Source organism: Gopherus evgoodei, chromosome 1, assembly GCF_007399415.2.
Source record: "Gopherus evgoodei ecotype Sinaloan lineage chromosome 1, rGopEvg1_v1.p, whole genome shotgun sequence".
Classification (NCBI taxonomy): domain Eukaryota; kingdom Metazoa; phylum Chordata; order Testudines; family Testudinidae; genus Gopherus; species Gopherus evgoodei.
In genome coordinates, this window is record NC_044322.1 from 325,648,090 (window position 1) to 325,674,982 (window position 26,893).

The window sequence follows — 26,893 nt, forward strand, 5'->3', positions numbered from 1 at the left end:
CAAGGTCAGCTCCCAGACTGCTGCACTGGGCAGCACAGTATGGGGAGGAGGTGAGCAGCCCTCAGTGGTGAAAGAACAGGCTAAGGACTATTTAGAAAAGCTGGACATGTACAAGTCCATGGGGCCTGAAGCAATGCATCCGGGGGTGCTGAAGGAGTTGGCTGCTGTGATTGCCGAGTGATAGGCCATTGTCTCTGAAAACTCGTGGTGATCGGGAGAGGTCCCGGACAATTGGAAAAAGGCAAATATAGTGCCCATCTTTAAAAAGGGGAAGAAGAAGAATCCAGGGAAATACAGACCGGTCAGCCTCACCTCAGTCCCTGAAAAAATCATGGAGCAGGTCCTAAAGGAATCCATTTTGAAGCACTTGGAGGAGAGGAAGGTGATCAGGAACAGTCAACATGGATTCACCAAGGGCAAGTCATGCCTGACCAACCTGATTGCCTTCTATGATGAGATAACTGGCTCTGTGGATATGGGGAAAGCTGTGAATATGATATACCTTTATTTTAGCAAAGCTTTTGATATGGTCTTCCACAGTATTCTTGCCAGCAAGTTAAAGAAGTATGGATTGGATGAATGGAGTATAAGGTGGACAGAAAGCTGCTAGATTGTGAGGCTCAATGGCTTAATGTCTAGTTGGCAATCGGTATCAAGTGGAGTGCCCCAGGGGTTGGTCCTGGGGCCAGTGTTGTTCGACATCTTCCTTAGAGGTTTTTAAGGCCTGACTTCACAAAGCCCTGACTGGTATGATTTAGTTGGGGTTGGTCCTGCTTTGAGCAGCGGGTTGGACTAAGTGACCTCTTCCAACCCTAATCTATGATTCTAAAATACAATGCCACCCAATGTAATTTTCCCATTGCTACTTCCTTTACTTACACTTGAGTGGTTTTCTATTACATAATAAAAGCTGGCTGCCTCCCAAACTGCAGTCAGAGTGAAATAGGGTATGTGGTATAGAGTCCATAGCTTGGGGGAAACACTGCTGGGCTTGGCTTTGCACTGTGCCATGTGGAGAGCTGAGGGTAGAAGCACAAGGTGAAAAAGGTGAGCAAGAAGGAGAATGTTGCAGTGTTCATCCTCATATAGAGGAGCACTCCACTACCTAGGAGGAAAGAGGCCTAAGAGAAGTCGGGCATAGCATCCTTCATGTTACCTCTTACTCAGAAGTATCTGTTTGAAGAATTAAGTGTAGTGAGAGTAGAATAAACTTACTAATTTTATATAAATAAATAATATGTAAATATTTATGCAGATAAATATTTGATGACTTTGTAATTTTTTTTGCAATATGTAATTCATGCTTAGGCCTTTCCCTCTCATTAGTCTTAGGCCCCTCATAACCTTAATCTGGCCCTGATTTAGCAATACAGAGAATGAGCTAGAGTACTGCAAACTTATCAGAACAAACAGATTTTTGACAGCCGTCCACAATGCTGGAGAGACAAAGCAAAAGTGAACACATGTTCTGCATGCTCACCCTGAAGCTGTCATACTGGGCTAGATGAACTATTATTCTAATCCAGTATAGATGTTCTTAGATTTAGCTCTTCTGAAAAGGCAGCTGGAAAGAGGGATCTTCTCAGGATCCCCAAATGAGGGTGGCATCTCTGATTATCATATAGCCAGCTCTACACCACCCTCTCCTGGCTCCTTTCAGCACAGGGGACGTGCCAGGCACTTGATTGTGCAGGGGCCATTCCAGCAATCCTCAGAAAGTGTAACAGTCCCTAGGAGATTGAAAGAATGCCAGTCACTTGAAATCACTGTTATCCTCCTGTCTGCACAGTGTGAACCTCTGGAAAAGATTAGGATCTTGTCCTTAGAGTGTACCTGGGGTGTAAAATATACCCCTATATAGGTACCTTGAGATCAAAGGTTAGGATCTGAGTAAAGGTTATGAGAGAAAATTCAAAATGGTCAATAGTGAGGTACTTACAAATAAAGGGTTAGATTTTGACTCTGTAGTCAGAGCCCAAGAGTGAGGTTTCAGTGTGTAAGTGTGAAGGTGCATCATTCTGGTGAGGGGTTTCCCAGGGCTGTCCATTGTACTTGCTAGCTTATACCTTTCACATACAAATAAGATATTATAAAAGTTACCAGTACACATGTCTATAAAGGATATATTTTAATGAAGAGGGGGTCAGAGTTCAGGTTGTGCCTGTCAAGATTTCTTCCCCACTCTGAACTTTAGGGTACAGATCTGGTATCGCTGCCACCACCCCCAAGAACCCCCTTACTCCCTGGTTAGTCTTGAGAGACTTCACCAATTCCCTGGTGAACACAGATTCAAACCCCTTGAATCTTAAAACAAGGAGAAATTAACCATCCTCCTTCCTTCCCCCCCCCACCAATCCCTGGTGAGTCCAGATCCAATCCCTTTGGATCTAAAAAACAAGGAAAAAACAATCAGGTATTAAGAAAAAAGACTTTTATTAAAAGAAAAGAAAGGTAAAAGAAAACCCTCTGGGAGAGATTAGCATACCAGCTACTCTCACAGACAACAGATTCAAAACACAGAGGATGTTCTCCTGGGCACAAATATAGTTACACAAAAAAAACCAACCTCAAATACTCAATTTGATTCTACCTCAATTTGCATAAGACAGGCTACAAAGAAATAAACATAAACCTATTTATTCCTTTCTAAAACTTACTACTCTGATCAGAGGCTGGTTCCTTGATCTTTTTCACTCCTGCTGAAACTGAAACCCTCAACAAAGGAAAAACTTTCCTCCTTCCTTTGGAAACATCTTGTTCCCCCATTGGTTCCTCTGGTCAGGTATTAGCTAGGCTAGGTGAACTTTTTAACCATTTACAGGTAAAAGAGGCATTAACCCTCAACCATCTGTTTATGACAGTGCCACTGAATGACATAATGAGGATCTGGATGTGTGCTTTGTGCTGGTTTTATGTTGTAGTTTAAAGGGAGTTTGTTGTGGATTTGGCATCCTGGGAGTTGTTTGGATATTATAATGTTTCTGTATTAAAAGCTGTGAGTTGAGGTGGGTTTGGGTGTTAAAGGTGGATTGAGTGGTGACTTCCTTTACTCTTCGTGAAGGTGTTGATAGAAAATGCACCTGAGGAACCATAAATGTAAGTTTTTGTATGAGAATGATAAATAAAAATTCTGATACTTTGTATGTATAGTATCTTTTCAACTGAAGATCTCAATGAGCTTTTCAAACAATAATTAAGCCTAACAAAGCCTGGTGGGGCAGGTAAAAGGATTGCTTCATGCAGCCACCTCTGGAATGGACTAGAACAGCTGTTTAAAACACACAGTAGAATTATATAGTGTTCCTGTCCTAAACTACTGAAAACTTTTCGATAGCAAAGTGACTAGACTAACATGCATGAAAACTAGATTAGACAGGTATGAAATTAATAATACCATCTCCAACTGAAACTACAGGAAGAATTTAGGTAGGCAGACTATAATTGCTTCGCTCACACTGGAATTTGGCCCAGACATCAGGCATCACAATTCATATGAAAAGTACTGAGGGACCCTGATAAAACACTTTTGGACAAAATCTCAGTTTCCTATTACATTTGAAAGACAGTACCTTCAGTGTCCCACTTCCCGTATTGCCATGTGGGGCGTTGGTTCTATCAGCTTTAGGAAGTGTCACTGAGTTATCAACAATATTTTCTTCTGCACTCAGTTGCTTTTTGGAGAATTCTCATCTAACTTTTGACCATCTGTGACTCTGTTAGCTTGCAACAGTTGAAAGGATCACAGTACAAGCTGGTAGGCTGAAGAATGAAAGGGCAACATTAGGAGAAGGGCTTAGAGGGTAGCTGCTGGAGAATCATTCCTGGGAGCAGCAAACAAGATTAGTGTCCTACAAATGATTCTAAATGAACACGAGAAGACTAGTGCAAGATTCTGTGGACCAATGAATCAAGGCTGGACATGTTTCTTATGTTGAGGACTTAGGTTTGACAACAAGTGGATGGAAAGGTAAAACATGAGTGTTTTGGACTAGTGCAGATGGGATCCATAGAGATTTGGATCAGAAGGTTGTACTGTATATCACCACTGCTAGATGAACTATTAGTAGCTGGGCAAACTATTCATAGCAAATAAATTATCTGATGATTTCAGCCCTTTTATTTTTTCATGAATGATCTGGAAACAGATATTGGGCCAGATTCACTGATTGAGTTATGCCAGCTGATGCCACTCTAGGGTCTCACTGACAGAAAGTCCACCAGGAGCAACGGTGCTGCACCATAAACACCACTCTGCTGAGGAAGAGGTGGGCTAGAGCCACCCAGCACAGCTCACAAAGTTAGTAAGGCCAGATTGGGCAGGGTGGGATGGGAAGTGGCAAGATAAAGGATGGCTAGGAAATGTAAGAATTTGATCTATCTCCTGGCTAGCCTCAGACAGTGTGACGGGGAACTGGCTCTACTTTAAAACTGGTTTCCCCAAAAAGGATCCTCAGGGAGCAGAGATGACCCATGCCTGCTGATAGTGGTGGCAAGGGGGCAGAGTAGCCTTCAGCAGTGTTACTGAGTATGCTCAGTCTGTGTGAGTATGCTCAGTACAAGCTAAGCAGCTGGTATGTGTGCAAACAACTCAAACATTGGTTTCCTTTACAGGTTACACTGTTACCAGGAATCCTCAGTCACAATACAGCCTGGAAAAGGCAATGCTGCTGTGTTTGCTGTACTCACAAATTTTTGGTTTGATATCTCAGCAAGTAATTTCTGCTCAGGGCACATGTTGGCCACAGCTGGGAAAATCATGATCCGGCGGTGTGAGTCCACAGGCTGCTACTGGGAAGGCAGTTAATAGGACATGCAAACTTGCAAGTGCTGCATATACTCTGACCACTGCTGAGGGGCATAAGGAAAAGACACTGGGAACATGGTGGACATTACTCCATGCCAGAGGATAATTCACAGCTGATTTTCCTGCAGGATAAATTAATAATGAGTGTAAATATTTTTTGGCACATTTCATAGCTCCATCATATATAACAAAAGAAAATTCACAGCTATTGTCACATGTTCTTCAGCGTATTTTTCAGTGAGTTACACTAGTGAGTAAATGTATTGGGAAAAAAAGCTTTGATTAAAAAATAACACACTCAAAACACCACTACTGGTTCTAATCCTGAAATCAGAGCTTGCAGATCCCATTGCAAGGTGGAGGCTACAATTATAATAAATTTAATAATCCAAATAAATCAAATTTTCAGGAATTGTAGATTGACATTTTCTCTTCAGTAAAACCTTGTGGTGCAATAATCACTTTATAGAAAAGAATTTTCCTGCAGGGCCTAATAAAATATTTGCAGCTTTTGTGTATTTCTAATAGTTTCTCTGGTACATAGTTCCTGGTACAGAGAAATAAGTCAAGAGAGAAAAAAGAAAATATGTGTTCAATCACATATAATGAACAATAAGCTTGATTCTTTGTACAAGTTCTCACTTTGGGAATCTTTCCCCCCTTTTTGGCTGATCTTTGTTAGTTGTTTTCTTCAAACAGTTTGATTCTCTTAAGTGTGTGAAGGAAAGAACATTTGGGCAATATGATCTTTGCTATTCTTCTGTAATTATCTTGTATCAGGTTTTGTGGCTTTTTTCTGGCTCTAGTGGAGTTTTTTGCAGATCCCTCTGTGGGAAGTTACATCACAGGATACTATTACTTCATCGACTTCAATACGTAATTATTGGATATACTGTGAAAAAGTCCTTGGAGCTTCTCACTGTGATTAAATTGTCCTTATTATACAGTTTCAGTAATAGAGACAAAAATAAATAACTTTGGAGGAGAGACACTTACTGGCAGTAGATGGCCCTGATTGTGCAGTTTTTGCAGCATAGAGAAACATCCAGGATACAGTGGGATCACTCTTTATGTGCTGCAGTAGGCAAAAGGGTTTTCATTTCCCTTTCTAGCTTGTGCAGTATGTTCCGAGCTGATTTTATACATAATTTATTCAAGTGACTAAAGGCTCCCATTTGGCAATCTGCTGCACGAATTACCCCATCAACACTTTTCCCATCTTGCTCACTATACTTTGGGGCCCAGTCCTGGGTGTTGAGAACACTAAACACCTGCCTGACTCGACCTTGTGGCAGGAACAGGATCTGTACAGCTGGAGGGAAACATCATACAATTTCCCAAGTTAAGACAAAACAGAAACAAACAAACAAATAAAAAAAAAAACACTCTCCATTTCCAGGGCTTCAGGTTTATATTGAGCATTCTTCTACAATCAAAAGGACACAAAAATATTCAAATGTCTCTCATCATGTTCCCTGAATACAGCTTTAATCCTCAACCATAAAGCTATATAAACAAGGCAGCTCTCCTACCTCTAGAACTCCCTGTCATAGCTCATAAATACCAAACAGCCACCTCTCCTTCTTCTGAGAACAACCTAGCACCTTCTTTTAAAGTTCTGAGCCTAACTAGGCTCAGCTGTGCCTAATCGCTGCAATTCAGGGACACATTCCAGCCAGGACATTTTGCTGGGAGTTAACCCTAAAAATCAATGTTGTTGTCTGACTTAGCATGGTCTTCTCCTACAGGCATTATGGGGTAGGCAGGCCATTTACCTGGTTTTAAACCAGACAGGCTTCTCTTTGGGTGGTTTATCCATCATCCAGTACTCAGCGGAGGGATGCAATTTTGAAGAGTGCGCTGCTCAGTCCCACCCTGGCATAATCTTGCATGCACTGTGCATGTGAGTTCACGCCAGCAGGAGCGGAGTGTCACTCTCTTCAAAATGGCATCCTCCATGTGGTGTGACCTCGTGCACATGATGTGAACAAGGTCACACCAGTAGGGAAAGCCCCACACCATTCCCGGAAGTACTGGAATATCAGGTATTCTGGGAATGTGTGAGTGTCCACCCTAACAAACTATGGGAGTTAGGTGCATTAGAGCTGTGGGACATAGGCCATGTCTACATCTAAAATTTTGCAGCGCTGGTTGTTACAGCTGTATTAGTACAGCTGTATAGGGCCAGCGCTGCAGAGAGGCCACACTTACAGCAACCAGCGCTGCAAGTGGTGTTAGATGTGGCCACACTGCAGCGCTGTTGGGCGGCTTCAAGGGGGGTTCCGGGAACGCGAGAGCAAACCGGGAAAGGAGACCCGCTTCGCCGCGGTTTGCTCTCGCGTTCCCGGAGCCACCCAGCAAACCGCAGGGAAGGAGACCTGCTTGCTGGGGGTTCCGGGAACGAGAGAGCAAACCGGGAAAGGAGACTCGCTTCGCCGCGGTTTGCTCTCGCGTTCCCGGAGCCACCCAGCAAACCGCAGGGAAGGAGACCTGCTTGCTCGGCGTTCCGGGAACGAGAGAGCAAACCGGGAAAGGAGACCCGCTTCGCCGCGGTTTGCTCTCGCGTTCCCGGAGCCACCCAGCAAACCGCAGGGAAGGAGACCTGCTTGCTGGGGGTTCCGGGAACGAGAGAGCAAACCGGGAAAGGAGACCCGCTTCGCCGCGGTTTGCTCTCGCGTTCCCAGAGCCACCCAGCAAACCGCAGGGAAGGAGACCTGCTTGCTCGGCGTTCCGGGAACGCGAGAGCAAACCGGGAAAGGAGACCCGCTTGATTACCAGAGGCTTCCTCCTTCCACGGAGGTCAAGAAAAGCGCTGGTAAGTGTCTACATTGGATTACCAGCGCTGGATCACCAGCGCTGGATCCTCTACACCCGAGACAAAACGGGAGTACGGCCAGCGCTGCAAACAGGGAGTTGCAGCGCTGGTGATGCCCTGCAGATGTGTACACCTTCAAAGTTGCAGCGCTGTAACTCCCTCACCAGCGCTGCAACTTTCTGATGTAGACAAGCCCATAGTCTGGGAGCACTGATGACCTGTACCTCACTCGCGCTAAATGTGGTGTGCAGGTTGTTTTCTTAATTTATTGTCAATAATTTTTTTTGAACACACTGCAGGGATCTGTTTCAGTTGCAGAGAGTGAAGCTGAATGCAAGTTAAGCTGAATGCAAGTTGCAGAGAGTGAAGCTGAATGGAAATGTATTAAACTCTGTGAACTGGTCTCTCCATGTGGCTGCATTGCTTCCAGCCTAACTACCTCCTTTTTCAGTTCTCCTGATGTCTGGTCAATAACAGACTTTCAGGGAACCTGGGGTCTCTGATTCCATGATCATGAAACAGGATTCCATAACCACTGACCTAGAATTCTATAAGTGTAACCCCCCCCCTCGAGAATTCTTCCATTGCAGTACTGACTGTATACCAGGTGCAGAGCCAAATTCACCAGCTTTGTGCAGTCACACAAATGAAGAGAGATTTCTGGGGTAGGCAGAGGCAGGGAAACCAATAAGTCTTGACCAATGGCCAGTGCAGTCCCTCACCCTGATTACTCTACACCAGTGGTTCTCAAACTAAGACTGCCCTTGTTCAGGGAAAGCCCCTGGTGGGACGGGTTGGTTTGCTTACCTGCCGAGTCCGCAGGTTCGACCAATCGTGGCTCCCACTGGCTGCGGTTCATCGCTCCAGGCCAATGGGGTGGCAAGCATGTCCCTTGGCCCGCACCACTTCCTGCAGCCCCCATTGACCTGGAGCAGAGAACTCTGGCCAGTGGGAGCCACGATCGGATGAACCGGTGGATGCAGTAGGTAAGCAAACCAGCCTGGCCTGCCAGGGACTTTCCCAGAACAAGCGGTGGCCCAAGTTTGAGAACCACTGCTCTATATCATTACCAATCTCTGTGGGGCTATTATCACATGGACTGCCCTCACACAAGGGTTAAAACAAAGGGCAGTTGTGACCCTAACAACTTCCCCATGCAAGAGGCTATGGGGACTCAGTGATATCTGGTAGTAAGTTTCAGCTGGCCTGACCCAGTTCAGTGTACCCCCACTGGTTAATGTATCTAAAAGGCACCATGTAAAATATCAATAGAAAACAAATAACATTCTGATCATTAATATTATTACATGGTGTATGTACAGAGGACAAATTCAAAATTACAGCCATATTGGGAATTGTGTTCTTAAAGTGTATCTGCCACGCAGGCTGAAGTTACTCCACCATAGACAAAGGTTCTGCCATCTGGAAGGCATTTCACTGGTACAAAAAGAGACAATGTGAATGCAAATTACATAGAAGGTAAACAGGACTATCAAGACGGCTGGGGGAGGAAATTTCAGGAAACAGATCAATCTGCATTTTAGCAAACATTATTAGGGGAAGAAGCCAGCATGAAACTTCCTCACCAAGAGACTCCATGTCAACTTCTCAAATTTTGAATGAACTTTAAGGGCTAACCTTCAAAAATTCATTTCAGAGGTTCATTGGCCAAAGTGAGAGGCAAAGAACCCCAAGTTATATTTCACCTAAGAAGACAAGTGAACTGAGCACTTTGGACTTTGTCGAAGTTCCTAATAAAATGGATGGTCAGCCATCTTGCTGGAAGGTGGATTGGTAAGGAAACTACCTTGAACAAAATCTGTAGCTTGTTTTGTTAAGTCTTACCTTCTAGAAAGCATTTTTCACTTTTATTTGCTTGTAGCAATTCCTAAATAAACTTGTTTTACTTTTAATCTAAACCAGCCCAGTGCTGTGTTTGATTTAAAGTGAATGTTAAATCCAGTTAATGTAGCAAGCTGTTGGGTATTATATGTTCAAAGGAACAAACAAACCTTAATATCTCTCTAAATGGTCCAGGAGAGGGCTGGACATTGTGGAACACATGGTTTTGGGAAAATTCAGGACTGGGAGTATGTTGGGATCACTCCTGCTTAAGGTAACTGGGTGATAGAGACTAGAGTGGGGCTGTTGTGTTGTAGGCAGACTACTGGGGTCAAAGTGCTGAACCAAGTCTGCATAGCACACAGACACTGAGGACACTGCATCCTTGTCTGATGGCTGGAAGCATTCATACATGAGAACCACAGAGCATCTTGAGACACAACCCCTTACTGGTCTGGATTGCACCCCAGAACATGACAGTAGTGAAGGGAGGAGAATTCTCCCTTCTCTGCTAAAAGCAGATGGGAGCTTCCCCTTCTCTGCCTTAGGTAAGCAGTGCTCCTGCACAGCTCCCCTGCATCTCCCTTGGCTAGTTCAGTGAGAACTCCCCAGCCCGCTTCCATTTATTTTAACCATTGCCCAAAGGGTATTTTAAACTACTCCCTCCTCCCACCTGTGCTCATTGAGGAGATGCAAATTGCCTCCCTTCCATTTCTGTGTTACTTGGTACTTGTGCAGGTGGAAAATCTGGCTCCCAGAGTCCTGATGCTTTTAAGAGGTTCTGTAAGGGATAGAGAAAATCCTGCTCCCTTCAGCAACATGATAGACCCTTTATCTAGCTTTGATGTTTTGAGCTACTTCTAGCACCTCATCTACAGCTGGCTTAAGCTTCTTCCAGCATTTCTGTGACAAATACTTTCCCCGCTAATTGTTAATCAAGGTGGAAGATGATTTAGGAGTCAGTATAAGATGTCAAGACACAGCACAATATTTGGGTGTTTGTTTGAATGAAGGATGTACTTAATGGTTTGAGAGCTTGCTGTCCTCGCTTTCCAAATACTATTATAAATAAAAATACAGTGAATGGCAATGTGATTTACAGGACATTTGTAAAGTGTGTCTATTATTTGTATTGTAACAATGGCAAAGGTCCAAATTAGGAATGGGTCATCAATTTGCTAGGCACTTTACAAACATCTAGCAAGATGTGATCCTTGAGTATGCTCAGCCCATGTGAAATATACAGAAAAGATGTGGAGACTGCATGTATTGCACATATAGTGACAGTTGTCCAAAGCAAGACTGAACTTTGCTGTTTTTCATTTATTGTTATTAATTATTTGCATTTCAGTGGAATCTAGTGGACAAACCAAGATCGGGCCCATTATACTAGGTACTTACAAATGAGGCAGCATGGTCTAGTGAACAGAGCATTGGAATGGAACTCAGGAGACCAATATTCTATTCTCTGCTTTGCCACTGGCAGGCTGAGTAACCTTGGGCAAGTCACTTCACTGTTTTGTGCCTGTTTCTTCATCTGTAAATGGGGATAATGATATTGAAATCCTTTGTGAAGTGCTTTGCGCTCTAAGTGCTTTGCGCTTCTACTTCTGAAAGTAGAAGGAAGCTTGGGTGAAAGTGATCATGAAATCATAGAATTTGCAATTCTAAGGAAGGGTAGAAAGGAGTACAGCAGAATAGAGACAATGGATTTCAGGAAGGCAGATTTTGGTAAGCTCAGAGAGCTGATAGGTAAGGTCCCATGGGAATTAAGACTGAGGGAAAAAACAACTGAGGAAAGTTGGCAGTTTTTCAAAGGGATGCTATTAAGGGCCCAAAAGCAAGTTATTCCGATGGTTAGGAAAGATAGGAAATGTGGCAAAAGACCACCTTGGCTTACCCTTGAGATCTTGCGTGACCTACAAAATAAAAAGGCATCATATAAAAAATGGAAACTAGGTCAGATCACGAAGGATGAATATAGGCAAATAACACAGGAATGCAGAGGCAAGATTAGAAAAGCAAAGGCACAAAATGAACTCAAACTAGCTATAGGAATAAAGGGAAACAAGAAGACTTTTTATCAATACATTAGAAGCAAGAGGAAGACTAAGGACAGGGTAGGCCCACTGCTCAATGAGGAGGGGGAAACAGTAACGGGAGACTTGGAAATGGCAGAGATGCTTAATGACTTCTTTGTTTTGGTCTTCACTGAGAAGTCTGAAGAAATGTCTAATATAGTGAATGCTTACGGGAAGAGGGTAGGTTTAGAAGAGAAAATAAGAAAAGAGCAAGTAAAAAATCACTTAGAAAAGTTAGATGCCTGCAAGTCACCAGGGCCTGATGAAATGCATCCTAGAATACTCAAGGAGTTAATAGAAGAGGTATCTGAGCCTCTAGCTATTATCTTTGGGAAATCATGCGAGACGGGGGAGATTCCAGAAGACTGGAAGGGGGCAAATATAGTGCCCATCTTTAAAAAGGGAAATAAAAACAACCCAGGAAACTACAGACCAGTTAGTTTAACTTCTGTGCCAGGGAAGATAATGGAGCAGGTAATCAAAGAAATCATCTGCAAACACTTGGAAGGTGGTAAGGTGATAGGGAATAGCCAGCATGGATTTGTAAAGAACAAATCATGTCAAACTAATTTGATAGCGTTCTTTGATAGGATAACGAGCCTTGTGGATAAGGGAGAAGCGGTGGATGTGATATACCTAGACTTTAGTAAGGCATTTGATACAGTCTCGCATGATATTCTTATAGATAAACTAGGAAAGTACAATTTAGATGGGGTACTATAAGGTGGGTGCATAACTGGCTGGATAACCGTACTCAGAGAGTAGTTGTTAATGGCTCCCAATCCTGCTGGAAAGGTATAACAAGTGGGGTTCCACAGGGGTCTGTTTTGGGACCGGTTCTGTTCAATATCTTCATCAACGATTTAGATGCTGGCATAAAAAGTACGCTTATTAAGTTTGTGGACAATACCAAACTGGGAGGGATTGCAACTGCTTTGGAGGATAGGGTCAAAATTCAAAATGATCTGGACAAATTGGAGAAATGGTCTGAGGTAAACAGGATGAAGTTCAATAAAGATAAATGCAAAGTGCTCCACCTAGGAAGGAACAATCAGTTTCACACATACAGAATGGGAAGAGACTGTCTAGGAAGGAGTATGGCAGAAAGAGATCTAGGGGTCATAGTAGACCACAAGCTTAATATGAGTCAACAGTGTGATACTGTTGCAAAAAAAGCAAACGTGATTCTGGGATGCATTAACAGGTGTGTTGTAAACAAGACACGAGAAGTCATTCTTCCGCTTTACTCTGTGCTAGTTAGGCCTCAACTGGAGTATTGTGTCCAGTTCTGGGCATCACATTTCAAGAAAGATGTGGAGAAATTAGAGAGGGTCCAGAGAAGAGCAACAAGAATGATTAAAGGTCTTGAGAAAATGACCTATGAAGGAAGGCTGAAGGAATTGAGTTTGTTTAGTTTGGAAAAGAGAAGACTGAGAGGGGAGCTGATAGCAGTTTTCAGGTATCTAAAAGGGTGTCATCAGGAGGAGGGAGAAAACTTGTTCACCTTAGCCTCCAATGACAGAAAAAGAAGCAATGGGCTTAAATTGCAGCAAGGGAGATTTAGGTTGGACATTAGGAATAAGTTCCTAACTGTCAGGGTAGTTAAACACTGGAATAGATTGCCTAGGGAGGTTGTGGAATCTCCATCTCTGGAGATATTTAAGAGTAGGTTAGATAAATGTCTATTAGGGATGGTCTAGACAGTATTTGGTCCTGCCATGAGGGCAGGGGACTGGACTCGATGACCTCTCGAGGTCCCTTCCAGTCCTAGAGTCTATGAGTCTATGAGTCTATTAATGAAAGGTATTATTATATTACAAATCACATAGCAAGAGACAGTCCCTGTGCAGAGGAGTTTACATTATAAATTGACAAAAGGGAGGAAGAAGGGCAGAGAAAACAGAGGTATAGAGTGAATTGTCCAAATAACCCAGCAGGAACAGAAGTCCCACACCAGGAACAGAAGTCAATTCTCCTAAAAGTACCAGTCCAGTGCCCCATCCACTAGACCAGTTTCTCTCAATGACCAGTCCATGGACTGGTCGCAGTCCCCGAGATTTCCCTGACACAGTTTAGGAAGGCAGCAAGTTGGTCTCTGGTATCAAAAAGTTGAGAAACACTGCCCTAGACCACACTGCCTCTGTCTTTTGTGTACCTGATTTTTAACATCAATGTTGTTTGCTGATTTGAGTTTCTATAACCTAGCATTATAATAATGCTAATATTATTTTTGTATGTAATATATACCTGGAGTCTGATTTTGTTAGAATAACCTTAATCCAGCCTCCTTTTTGGGTGCAATTTTGCTTTAAAATCAAGGATCTAGATTCTCCTTTCCTGTGGTAAGACAGGTGATTAGTAACATTCAAATAATCCAAGTGCAAATTAGCGAGCCAGTGGATAGCTTTGGACATGACTTGTCTTAAATCTGAGTTGCCACTGGCAAGAAATTAAAGCAGACACTGATTTACAATGTGGTCCGTAGTTTGTGACTAGTGTGCACAGTCACATTGTGCACTGTCTCTCATCTTCCAGAGGTAGAAAAAGATGACAGCATCTGCTATGCAATGTTCTGAAACAGTTCAATGTAGATCATTGTTTCCAGAGAAGCCTGGAAATTCTTTTGTGGGGTCAGCCATCGAATGCTTGTTTGGGACATTAGCATTATCCCAGAATTTTTTCCAATGTGCCTCAGGATTAAATGAGGTTGTTTTTTAGAGTTTAGCCCAATAACAAAGATACTTGTGATATTTCAGACATATCTTTGAAAGATTATGGAGGGCCTCATGAATTGGCAAATTCAATCTGGTCATGGCCACACAAGCTTTGTGTGTGTGTGTGTGTGTGTGTGTGTGTGTGTGTGTGTGTGTGTGTGTGTGCATGTGCAAATTTTGAGTGGGGATATATGTACCAGAGTAGGCAACCATCGCACCACTGTTGATTTTAATGTTCTAATTATGATTCTCAATGTGACATTACATTGCACATCCTCAGAGTTAGAATGTGAGCTGCCTGACCAGGCTGGTGCACAATATTCACCAGTCGAGTATACCAGGGCTAGAGTTGCTGTTTGAAGTAGGTGTGTATCAACACCCCATGGTGTGCCTACAAGGTTTTGGATGAGGCTAGTCCTTGCTTTTACCTTATTGTATATCTTTTCCAGATGATCTTTAAAAGTTAAGCTTCTGTCCCTGTTTACACTCAAGTAATTTGAATATGGTTCATTTCAGGCCTCCTGACTGCAAAAAGTGACATTGAGGGTTTCTTGGTGGCTTTGCTGATTAGGTGAAAAGCTGTTATCCATGGTTTAGAAGCACTGGGGTGCAGCTTCCAATATTAAAAGTATTCCACCATTATCATGAGGTGGGTGGAGAGGGTATTGCCACTAGTGATGAGATCTTTCCTTTTATCACAAGGCCAATGTTGTTAGTATAAAAGAACTTGCATGAAATTGTGTCAGATAAGTCACTAAATGTAGATGTTGAATGGTAAAAAGGAACCAGCACAAATCTCTGAGGTAAACCATCAAGGGTGCATGCTTTGCTGATCTGCCCATGCTAAAGGACATGCTGTCTAAGGTTGCTCATACATTGTGACCAGGAGTTGCATAGTACTATGGCATTCGATGACCCCGATGACTTGAGCAATAGCCCACATTTCCGTACCTTAGCACAGGAAGTGGACAAATCTGTCAGTGTTGTTTTGGTTTTTAGATTAAGCAGGAAGCCAGTTGCAATGTGACTAGTAATGGCAAGAACCTGGTCACAGCAGCTTCATCTTGGTTTAAAGCCAGCCTATTCCTTTTGCGGGTGAAATGGACCAGTAAGACTCTCTCTGTTACCTTGCGAGTTGGGAGAAGGTGACTGTGGGTGACATCATTTAGCAATTTTCCACGTTTGAGGATGGCAATGACTATCACATCATGCCAGGTCTTGGGCATCTTTGGGGCAAGATGACAACCTTCATGTGGTGCTTCTGTTTTGTGTCATTACAAGGTTACCAGACAGATTTGTTGGTCTCCGGGTATGATTAGCAACATGGAATTAGTTCATAGTCCTTGTCTGGGACAGTACTGAAGAGCCATAGGACTTGCTCTATGTGTAAAGCTGCTTAATATGAAAGGTCTGTCATATGTTAACTGTGCCTATCTTTCAAGAGTTCTCAAGTCCTATAATGTGCCAGTTATTATGTCATTTGCTTTTTCTTAGATAGTCAACCCTTCATAACCTGATAAACTCAAAACAAATTACCTTTGTAATAAGAATGTGCACTGCTTCTCTGAGAGATATCTCCAGTTCTCAAACTTCAGTGGTTTTTGTCTGTAAGACTGTTAACAAAAATAAAGTCACAAGAATATTTTGTAATGCAAAAAATGTTCCCATCCATGTTCACTGCAAACAGAAGTGTCTGAAACAGTTTTAATCAAACTTTCCATGAAGATCAGAAACAGAGCCTAATCATTTTCAGCATCAAAAGTGAAAGCTACGGAAAGTTAAGAGTGAATTATAGAGATTTTCAATCTTAGCAACTGTAGTTTTCTTCTCCTGCTATAATACAGTGCAAATATAGTATTTTTTGAGATGGGGCTAAGCCGAACCTCCCCAATCACAATAAATCTGAAATTCTGAAGGTGCTGGAATCCCAAAATGGACCCAGGTCCAAATTTCATTGCTGCTTATGCTCTAAAACTTATTGAATCAAAAATAAAGCTAGAACCAAGCTGAAGTTTGGGGAATTTCAGGAGTAGCAGTGAAATCTGTAACAAGCTCAAGGATACTTTTGAGTTATTACACCTCTACCCTGATGTAACGCTGTCCTCGGGAGCCAAAAAGTCTTATCACGTTATAGGTGAAACTGCATTATATTGAACTTGCTCTGATCCACTGGAGCATGCAGCCCTGCCCCTCCGGAGTGCTGCTTTGCCGCGTTATATCCAAATTCGTGTTATATCGGGTCGTATTATATTGGGGTAGAGGTGTACTTTTTAGGAAAATTATGCAGAAAGACAGACCCATGCTTTTAGGCAATAGATATGACAGATTCTTTTCAGATCTTTGTGTAAATGGCTCAAAGGCAAGTGTACTTGTATATACCCACACTTATTGGGTTTGCCATTCCACTAAGCTGAATCAGTGGGGGGAAATAAGTAACCAACCAGAAAACCACATTCTAGGTAAAGTGAAAGACCAACATGCAAATGATAGTAACAAAGGACTCAGATAACGGACATGTTTTCCTTGAAGTGTTTGATCCTGCACTATGTGGGTGCACAGGGTTGTATGTAGTATCAGGGGGTAGCTGTCTTAGTCTGTATTCACAAAAACAATGAGAAGTCCAGTGGCACCTTAAAGACTAACAGATTTATTTGGGCAAAAGCTTTTGTGGGTAAAAAACTCCACTTCAGATGCAGTGTTGTATGTACAAGCTCAAGGAAAAACAGTGCTAAACAGGACACGAAGCAGAGTGGAATGCACTCATACATTAATGACAGACCTCTTGTGCAGCCTCAAAGCTACTCTTGCTGAGTAGAAGGAGTAAGGCCTAGGAGATGAGCACATAGGTATGTGCTATATTTGTATACTGAGGACCTCACTTAAGTCCATACCTTTTCAGACAGGCCCAGCCACCATAAGCATTCTGCCCATTTTTTTTCTTACCCTGTATTTGAGAGCAAGGGGCTTGAGATCTACTATGCATCATGGAGGACTATTCCTAGAGCAAAATTTTCACATATGGCCACTGATTTTTGCCTTCATCTCTTCTGAGGTAGCCAGCTAGAGATTCCTTGGGCCTTAATTTCAGGAGTACTGAATTGAAGCGTATGTGAGTTATGGGTGTTCAGCATCTCTGAATATCAGACCTAACATGTCTCTATTTTGGACACCCCAAAATTAGTGGCTATTTAGAACAACTGGGCTGTAATGCTTAACTTTACTCATGCCCATGGGCAGTCTATGGTAATATGTGTGCTAGAGCATAATATCCTGGTATTTCTTGCTGCACACTACCCAAAGACTGTCAGGACCAAGTCCAAAGTGGACATAGACTCCAATTCTGAAGTTACATACATTACTTAAGTATGCTGAAAGAAAATCAAAGAAAAGCAATATGTCTAACAGTCATTTTAGAGATGACTATGAAAGATATTTGATTTTTTAAAAAAGCTAAACCACTAATTACTTTCTCAGACACACATTGACAGAAAATTATTAAAGTCTAAACAACAAAATCTGATGGATCATCTGGGAAACAGTTTTCCTGGTTGGTTATTTATGTCATTACAGGATGAATAGTCAATAATTATTCTGAAACACACTCTTCATATAATTTGACAGAACATGCAATTAGTCAGTAATGATGAAATAGCAATAAAATAGTTAGCAACAGTGAAACAGCAATGCAAACAATCAATGCCTTGTATTTATAATTCTTGCAATAGGATAATAGTTTGCAAGTTTAAATATTTTATTTCCAGCTCTCAAATTTTAACCGTTAATTTGAAAGCAGTTTTTAGCTATCAGTGTTTCAAGATGCTCTAGAAGCCATGATCCTGCAACTGCAGGTTCATGGATGTGATTTTATTGGCGATCCATCTTCACATTGCTGTTTGCAGAAACAGGGTCTGATGTTTTAATGACACCTTTAATCACTCTTGATTTGATGTTTTCCGATCTGAGTGTATTAAAACTCTCTCTCGTGGGGGTAGATTCTGGTACCTTCACACTTTCAGAAAATGCTTTGAGGTCTTTAATGTCTGCCTATATATCCACCAGAGAGGAGCAGTAAGAATATCAATTTAACTTCTCATACGGCCTCTGACTATGTAGCATCCTATAGATCAGCAGTTCTCAACCTGCAGCCCAATCAGCATACAGCTGTGGCCCATATGACATCCTCAGGGCCATACAAGTAGAATATATATTGTGTGGATGTGGCCCACATAACACACAGAGAGCTGCATATGTGGCCCACAATGATAAATAGGTTGAAAACCACTGCTGTAGATGGATATTGCAGTGGGATCATTGGCAGAACTTGAAACGACTCTCTTGGGGACAGCATAGCCTTCCTTAGTAGATCTGAAACATTCCCCCAGGAAACAAAAATAATGAGAACAACCCTGCTTAAAAAGCAATACAATCAATGAAGTATAGTAATTCTTTCATGCAATTTGTTCTGTTTAGCTTGTTTAAATGGAGCCCAGAGATAGGCACATTTTAGGTTTATAGGACAGACAGAAGAAATTAAATCAAATTTCTTCAATGTGCTTGTTTTTCTATTCCTTGCTGAAGGCTGAACATTTTTTTCAGAGGCATTATTCTGGCCCAAGAATATACCTAGCTAGGAGCTTGAAAACAGTACCTAGTATTGAAACCAAACAAAGACAATCAATACAGACTCTTACTTTTCTTCAAAGTTGCTAAAATATGTTGCCCTTTTATTTGAATTCAATAATCTTTACACTTTCTGACCAGAGGTTAGAGGTGAAGGTTATCAAATAACAAATTGCTATAACACAGCAATGTCACAAACTCCCTGTAGAATGCAGTTCTAGACATTCGTCACCCAGGATCAATTTTTCATTAAGCTTTGTAAATGATTTTAAGCCTTTTCTTCTAAGACTATGGAGGATTTTTTGTTATTACTTACCAGAAGATGGAGCTCTTTTAATAAACCACATTTTCTGAGTGAGATTTAGAGGAAAAATGCAAATAAATTAAATTTAACAAATGAAACATTTTAAGAATTATTTCCTTTTGTTTTTACGTAGAGCTTGACAAATATATCTCAAAGCCGGGAAAGTTTATTTTGGGTACTTTACATCTGGAAAATAGTTTTAACATATGACACCACCATTTCCAAATTATATATCAGTTTTAATCTTATGCTTTAACTCTCTTCTGCCTCCTACATTACCCTATTGTCCCCAAATGGGCCCTTGAGTTATATGCACTTCTTGCTTCCAGTTTCAGCAGTATTGAGCTGGAGTAACTGCGTCATTGGAACCAACAGAGTTACTACCACTCTGAAATTGAAGTCAGAGTTACTGCTGTAAATGACAGCAGTATCTGGCCCACATTGTTTATAAAGAAAAGACCAGTTCTCCCTTTGCAGCATTAGCTAGTGCTCCTTTAATGCAAACTGTCAACACAACAGAATACAAACATGAAATTTACATTTTAGGAATAAGTTATGTAGCTTAGAATGTATTTTAGAGAAGTTGACATTATTGTAAAAGTTTGAAAGTGATGTCATTATTCCACTTGAAAAATTACATGATCTTTCCAGTATCCTGGCAGCATATTTGTCAATCCACTCTGATTGTACTCAGTAGCGACCTGTATATAAAAATACATTAATGTGTGTGATCATCTATATTTCTCACTGAACATATGTATCACATTGGAAGGGGTTGAAAGTCATTTAAGCCTGAACATTAGATTAAAAAATAAATAAAAACAAAAACATTTTTTATAACTCTCATCCTGAAAAAAGATAATAGACGAATTTGGTTTTCCATGGGGATTAACAAAAAGGATAGCATTTGTATTTTTTCTGTATTTTATTTTAGTATAACTCAAAATATAAAAATTTCTGCTCTGAGGATTATTTACATTACACTGCATTTAATAATCATAGCACCAGTTTAGTCCTATACCTTTTCAGCTTTGTATTATGCTTCAATTGTTCTTAGAGGGTTTTTCAGCACTTTACTGTTCACCATATGTGAACGTCCACATTTCCACAGTCCACCAATCCACATTTAATTACACTTTATCGAAAGCTGTACAGTAGTTACAGGTTTGAACATTTCTCTTGCTGGTGTCTTCTGTTGTCCTAAAAATATCACACATCTTTAAAGATTGAAGCTAAGTAATTGAGAACTGGAGTGATGACACATACTGCACTGTCTGTTCCCAAATGTATTTTCAGAAGCATTTTCTTACTTTTCCTTGGCTTTAGGTCACGTGTTTTCAGAACAGAAATGGGAGCACTGAACTTATGGTGTATACTTACTTGATAGTAAATGTGTCTAATGAACACATGCCAGACAGTTCATCAGGAATTTAGATGCTGTATCTTCATAAGTGAAGATCATGCATAATGTTGACAAGAAGAGTGGGTATATTACTACTTAAGGCCTTTATTATTTATGGGCTTTTATATTTGTGCTGATGCATTATCTTGTGATGTCTTAAAACTACATTACATCAATCTTCTTGCAGTTACACAGAATTCTTTATTGTGTTGTATAGTTGAGGCTTTTTTGTCAACGTGTTTTAAGTTTTACAAGGAAGAGGCTAGGATCAGAATTTCTGAAGTCTAAGCCCTGATGCAAGCACCTTGTCCCCCAACTCCAGACTAGAAGTATCTTACAGTATGATTAGCAGATGAACGGACTAATGGACATGAGATTGTATGCTGGGAAATATAACACAAAAAGAAGTTAGATAAAAACAAAGTACTCTTACTGGAAGTTTGCAATATAACATTATTTTATTTTTTAGAATTCAGAACACAGAGAAACAAAGCAGGTTGCTCCCTATAACAGGCACAACTGACTATCTAACCTGAGGGTGCCTGTTTTCAGACTGATTGTTGCTAGGTCCAGATCACACACATCCCTACAGAGCCCGCAAGCCTACAAACAGGACCAGGAAAACCCTGAAATGTAAAGTTACAGCCTACAGTTTTCAATACACCACAGATGGCCAAAATGAAGACTGGCTATTACAAGGTTTGTGGCATTCCTTTTTTTACAGTTCTCTTCAGGAATGCTGCTATTGCCTTGCTTAAAATTAGATGCAAAGTAACCAGCAAAATTCTCTTGTTTACTATTTTTGATGTTACATCAAGGGAGATCAGTCTGAACTCTAGTTAAACTCATAAAATTGAGTTAAATACAGTTTTGCGTGCTACAAATGCTGAAGCCACATCTGACAATTGTTATGGTTTTCCCCATTCACATTTTCATATTTTTAAGCACTTTTTTTTCTCCCCAGCTGCTGTGTTAAAGAACCACTTGGACAAAAGAGTAAACTCACTGCTTGGCAATGCAGGGGAAACAGTGAGAATGCTCTATAAATGTGCAAAATGAACTAATGGGGATAAGGGGAGACATGGGAAACGTTTTTTCTAAGGCCTTGTCTACCACATAAATTGTACCACTTTAACTATACAGGTATCTAAAGTGGCACAATTGCGCACCACCCCACCCCACCCCTCCATGACCCCAAGTGAGGATACAGTTTTGTCAATATATAGATGTTTGTCCTGGTGCAGCTATTCCTGTTCAGGTGTAAGGCACTTTTATTCTGAAATAGCTGTGGACACAGCTGAGATTGTACCAGTATAAATATTTCAGTTAAAAACAAATAAGATCTGAAGTCCAGTCTACCTGGAGTTAGCTTGTAATGCTCTCATGAAAGACCAAGTGTTGTCATAGTAGGATCTTGTGCCTCTATAGACTGTTAGTTTTTCCATGAGGTATTGTTGATTAGGTCAGTTAGTCAGTCAAAGAATGGGGTGGGGGGAAATACTAGATTTCCATTTTTGTAAAATGACACTTTTGGCTACTTTACGTGCTGCAGCAATCCATTTCCTGGCATTACTTGACCAGGGTACATCTTCTACAATGCCCAAAACCCAGAGGCTTGATGTAGGTGTAACCCCTACCCCAGTTACCTTATAGAGCACCACATAATTCCTTCCAAAATGTGGTTATATGTTGACATTAAAAGACTGCATGAGACAAGTTTGCATGGAGCTGTCATATCTTCAACCTTTACTATGTGTGGTGAGTCCAGATTTATGCTGTTAGTACGTGTTAGTAACCCTTTCAGTACTCTTTTCTTTTTATATCTTAATTTCATTCATATATTAACTATTCTCTCAAAATCTTTATGGTATTAGCAAAGAATGTGTTTCAATTCTCAGGCTCAGACTGTTGTTTTTTAACTTGTGAGAGACCACCGAGGAGAGAGGACGTGCCATGCAAGCTTCCTCCAAGGAGCTGCCAGAGCTTCAGGCTGCAGAGGTCAAGCCTGCCAAGACCTGGGCAGATACCCAGTTACCTACAGACACCCAAACGGTGTCATGACCATCAGAAGCTTCACAGGCCAGAGACCCTGGAGGCCCATGAGAATGATGGACCACACCACTGGAAGACAGGGTAGGAAGCAGTCCAGGAGGACTAGCAGCGATTTGGTTGTAGGACTGAAAACTAAGTCTGCATGTTTTGGTTGGACCCCACTGACTCAGTGGTGAGTACACTCACCGCTGGCAGGGCTCTGGGCTGGGACTCAGTGGAATAGGGAGTTTCAGGGTCCCCTTATCCTGGCAGCCCAGTCTTGGGTGGTGTCCCAAACCTTTCAAGCCATTTGGTCACACAATCCTGCAACAGAGGGCAGCTGTACTGACTCTGGTCCTTAGACTACCTATCCCTGTGACAGAGGGCTGCCCAATAGACTCTGGTCCTTAGCCCCCACAGCGCTGCGAGGGATGGCAGCCATACTGATTCTTGGCACTAGGCCACATGGCTCTTGCTAGGAGGACCACCTTATTGACTCTGGCCATTAGGTCAGTTGGACTCAGCCACAGGGCTATAACACCCTTTCCCCCACCCCAGAGGGTGACAGGGCATGTTTGCCTCACAACATGGGTACATTAAGCCCCTATACACTTCAGTAACAGAACTTGATAGAGTTCATGAAAAATCAGTGATTGTTCAGCTACTAATTGACAGATTGAGAGCCTCCAAGGGCTTCTCCATGCAAACATCCTCCCAACAAGCAACCAGACAAGCCCATACATCACCCACCTAACCCTCAGCATCCAATACAGGCACATTCAGACTTCAGATGGTATATACTTGCTCAATATAAATTAGGAATCTGTGGGAAATATACTCATATTTACCAAATTTCTAAATGTGCCAGGTTATATAAAGGAATGAAAGCTATTACTTCATAGATATGACTGCATAAGTTAGGGTTTCTCAAACAGGGGTCACTGCTTGTGTAGGGAAAACCCCTGGCAGGCCAGGCTTGTGTGTTTACCTGCCCCATCTGTAGGTCTGGCTGATCGCAGCTCCCACTGACCACAGATTGCTGCACTGGGCCAATGGGAGCGCTCCCATTGGCCTGGTGCAGCTATCCGTGGCCAGTGGAAGCCGCGATCGGCTGGACCTACAGACGGGGCAGGTAAACACACTGGCCCAGCCCGCCAGGGGCTTTCCCTACACAAGCAGTGACCCCTGTTTGAGAAACCCTGCAATATATTAATAAAAAAGTTAAACATGAAGTGACAAATGATATGTATGCAAATAAATAAATATGAATATATTATTACCACGCACATACAAATATATGGGTAGAAATGTAGAAAAAAACATACAAGTGCCCATATAAAGTGATAGAGGTAGTCACAAAGAACATGTAAATAAATAGTTATAAATATAAGCATTATATTAGCATTTTATATTAAAACATATAAATAGACATAAATATAGATATTAATTTAAGTAGAAATAAGGAGATAAAAGTGATATAATTATGAATATATAGATATAGAAACCCTGAGCTATATTAAATATCTGTCTAACAGTACTACTTATACCCTATAATACTATTAGATATATCAGATATATGTACATGAGTTGCCTGGTTTTCCCAATCACAGTTCTTTTTCTTCGAGATTTATAATTTCCATATTTTCCCCCCTTTTATGAGAGGCTCATGCTGTTACCTTAGTGAGATCTGGTCTCAATTCCTGTAGTGGTTGCCAAGGATTCGACAGGGTATTGAAGTATTTCAGAGTCTTTCAGATTCATTATGAAGATCACAGGATATTTAAGGCTGTATTTAAATCTGATCCTTGTTTGATGCCATTAAATGCTGCTCTCTTCTTGCTTAAATTTACAGAGAACTCTGGATACAAATAAAATTTAAAATCCTTATACTTGAGTTCCTTTTTACCTAGAAACAGACATCAGCTTAACTTTGTCATTAAATCTGGGCAATTTTAAAAGGATGGGCCTAGGGTTATTATTTTTCTCTCTCTTTTTGGCCCCTGCCACTCGAAGAGCCCTTTCAGTCTCCAGGGGAGGCAATCCAGGATCCAATCCCAGTACCTCAGAGAGGGTATTCTAGAGAAATCTAATCATGTGTTTTCCTTCCAGCTCTTCAGAGACCCGCAGTTACCGCAAAGTATTCCTGTGCACTCTGTTCAAGAGCCTTTTTCTCCTCAAGACTGGTTAGTCTTTTCCTGAAGGAAGCATTCTTTATTTTAACCTCTTTCAGTTCTATGGCAGTTTTTCATAGTTCATTATATAAATAGGTCAAATAAGCTTTGACTTCTCCCATGTCTTTAGAGATCTCATGCATATCTGGAGATAGAGATCAAATTTGGTGGTTAGAAAGTCCTTCATAGATGCAAAGTCCTGTGTGAGAAATTGCTGGGTTTCCTCAGACTTATCTTTCTTTGGAGACTCAGGCTTGGATCATTCTGCATTTCTATTTTTCCCAGCAGCATCCTAAATAACCCAAGAAAAGAGTCTTCCTAGTCTAATTTGTAAATTTCTGATAGAAAGTGACAGTTTAGATACCTGGGAGCCCTTAACTGATGAGGATTAGTGTGTGGGTGTTCAGGAATCAGGCAACCTTCTTGGTCATGTGATCCCCCTCTTTCCCCTCAGATGCAGGAATTGTTTAACTTAACTGATCTATACTTATAACTTTTACTTTCCCTAATTTGGAATCCCAAGCATCTTATTTTTTCTCTTTTTGCTCCCCCAATGAACTCTCAGAAGATTTTCAGAGTCAGAATTGAATTGATTTTATGTGATTTCTTTGTCACTATAAACAGAGATTAGAGCTGAAAGAAAAGTGACTCATCTAGTGTCTATGTTCACTGCTGCATGACTGACAGCTTGTGAGTGAAGAGAAACGTCGTTGCCTTTTCCTGTGGGAAGTCAGCAAGGAAAAAGACATTTCCTTCTGCCAAACTGAGGACCTATTTTGAAAGAGGGTGCATCATCTGTACCAGGAGAGTGGGCACCACTATCACAAATTCTCTCTCTACAATATCCAGAAATGCTCTTTCCCCCCAAAAGTTAAATATATTCTACACTGACCCCGGTTTTGATTACATTCTCTTTCCTCTCAATGGGACTGGAGCAAAGCCAATTGAAAAACACCTATTGACTTCAACAGGATTTGGGACTGGCCAAAGACTTATCCTGTTAGGCTTTTGCAACAAAGAAGCTTTCTGCTCCCTAGAAAAGATCTATGGTTGAGTATTGAGACTGCTTTTTTGACCTACTTCTTTCAAAGAACTTATTTTTGAATTACTCCTTTCCCAATAATCCACAACTAACAGATTTCAGACCTATTGTGAAGATTTCTTTGAATGTAGTTAGTTACCTTTAAAGAAAAAACAAAACAAAACAAACAAAAAAACCTTTACTAAAGAGAAAGTATTCTACTTCATTTCAAAATCAGTCTAAACCTGAGGGTTACGTCATCCACTTGCAGCAGTTGGAAACAAACTCCCTTAAACTGGAGAAAAAAATCAATATTCTTCTTTGTGTAAAAATAATCCTTCATAGTTCTAGACAGACAGATATTGGTTCATTCCAGATTCTATTATTATTATTGTGTTGGGCACTAGACCAATACATATAAATACACAGTTCCTGTTTCAAAGAGTTTAGGCTCACCGCTTTGCTATTATCAAATTTAAGGCAACACTACTATTTGGAGGCAATCTGGGGATGAAGGATCTGAGCAGCAGTAATGAGATCATGTGGTCTGAATCTTTTTTAAAATAAATAAATAGCACCACTCACCACTGTCTCTTCACCTAATAATTTGCGGTTGCTAATTTCCTTTAAACATGGTTGCAGTGGGGGTTGTGGAGGAATTAATAGGAAAGGATAGTCATTTGAAATGTATTGGCAGCATACAACATGATCCCAGTCGAAAGCCCACTGATATCATTGGAACGACTCCCTTGTAAGTCAATATCCTTGATTTCCATTTGGGATTTTGGTATTTGGTTCAGAGACCAAACAAGCATCAAATTCGCATTTACACCAGCATAAACCTAATGTAGTTTATTGATACTGGCGGAGTTACACTAGGTTAACGTGAGATCACAATTTGGCCCACATAACAAGACTTTCTTGCCTGTTCTCTGCACTTTTTTAGTGCTTTATTTTTTGTCGAGACAACAAATGAAGATGACAGCTGTATCTGCTATTGGGAGCTGGACACCACAGAAAATTCAGACAGCCAAGGAACTGCTCCATCTTTGCAGCATAATTCTCCATTGACTGATCAGCTTGATTTT